The sequence below is a fragment of the Papio anubis genome, chromosome 20, assembly GCF_008728515.1.
Source record: "Papio anubis isolate 15944 chromosome 20, Panubis1.0, whole genome shotgun sequence".
NCBI classification, from domain to species: domain Eukaryota; kingdom Metazoa; phylum Chordata; class Mammalia; order Primates; family Cercopithecidae; genus Papio; species Papio anubis.
The window spans coordinates 15,246,931-15,248,817 of record NC_044995.1 but is presented as its reverse complement, the minus strand read 5'-3'; positions in this window follow the sequence as shown (position 1 = coordinate 15,248,817).

Here is a 1,887-nt window from a genome sequence, read left to right as displayed (position 1 = left end):
CCAGAGTCTGTTCATGTGTGTGGGAGGATGGAAGGGGTTGGGGGTGCTTGAGACCAACAGGGGACTGACTGGTCAGGGTGACGGGCTATGGTGGGCATCCCCAGGGTGCTTGCCCCCTGAGACCTGAGCTGGAAAAGGGGAAGAGGAATTTTTTTTTTTTTTTGAGAGATGGTCTCCCTGTTGTCCAGGCTGTAGTGCTGTGGCACAATCATGGCTCACTGCAGCCTTGAACCCCTGGGCTCAAGCAATCTTCCTGATTGAGCCCAGGAGCCTCCCAAGTAGCCAGGACTACAGGCACCTGCCACCACACCCAGCTGATTAAAAATTTTTTTTTTTTGTAAAGATAAGGCATCATCGCTACATTGCCCAGGCTGGTCTGAAACTCCTGGGCTCAACTGATCCTCCCGCTTTGGCCTCCCAAAGCTGAGATTACAGGCATGAGCGACCATGCCTGCCGGTTTCTAAACAGCAGGATGTTCTCATTCCAATATTGGTGGTTAGCAGAGAACTGGAGAGAGCTGAGTTCCAAGCCCTTACTCCTCTACCTGTTAGCTGTGTAAGCTTGGCCCAAGTGACTTCTCTTGAAGCCTCATTTTTTCTCCTCTGCAAAATGGGACTTTCTGCACACCTCGGGCTGTAGTGAGGATTAAAGGCATCATATATGGAAATGACTGCTGTTGCTGTCTCCCTCTGAGCTTTTTTTTTTTTTTATTTTTTTGAGACAGGATCTCCCTCTGTCACCCAGATTGGAGTGCAGTGGCATGATTTTGGCTCACTGCAGCCTCAACCTTCCAGGCTCAAGTGATCCTCCCTCCTCAGCCTCCCAAGGAGCTGGGACCACAGGCGTGTGCCACAATGCCTGGCTAATTTTCTGTATTTTTTATTTTTTGGGGGGACGGAGTCTTGCTCTGTTGCCAGGCTGGAGTGTAATGGCGCAATCTTGGCTCACTGCAACCTCCACCTTCTGGTTTAAGCGATTCTCCTGCCTCAGCCTCCTGAGTAGCTGGGATTACAGGCGCGCACCACCGCACCTGGCTGATTTTTGTATTTTTTAGTAGAGATGGATTTTCACCATGTTGGTCAGGTTGGTCTCGAACTCCTGACCTCAGGTGATCCACCAACCTCAGCCTCCCAAAGTGCTGGGATTACAGGCGTGAGCCACCGAGCCTGGCCTTTGTTGCTTGATAATATCTAGCCCCTCTTAGTGTGCTTAGTGAGTACTTCCTCTGTGCCTCTGCTAAGTGCTTGTGGCAGATGTGTTTTCCCTGTCCAGGTGCCAACACTTCCATGTTTCCTTAAGGATGCATCCATTTCCCTATTGCAGGCCATTTGGTTTGAATGGGACTGCCTCCAACTCCAGGCAGGCTTTGGCCCCGTCTCTACTAAAAATACAAAAATTAGGCTGGGCAGAGTGGCTCACGTCTGTAATCCCAGCACTTTGGGCAGCCTAGGCAGGCAAATCACCTGAGGTCAGGATTTCGAGACCAGCCTGGCAAACATGGTGAAACCACGTCTCTACTAAAAATACAAAAATTAGGCCGGGCACGACGGCTCATGCCTGTAATCCCAGCACTTTGGGAGGCAGAGGTGGGCAGATCACCTGAGGTCGGGAGTTAGAGATCAGCCAGACCAACATGGAGAAACCCCGTCTCTACTAAAAATACAAAAATGAGCTGGGTGTGGTGGCCTGCGCCTGTAGTCCCAGCTACTCAGGAGGCTGAGGCAGGAGAATCACTTGAACCTGGGAGGCGGAGGTTGCAGTGAGCCGAGATCACCCCACTGCACTCCAGCCTGGGCAACAGAACGAGATTCCGTCTCAAAACAAAACAAGACAGAGACTATAACAGCAGCCCCATCTCACAGGGTTGGTGGGTGAGACTCCCCCCC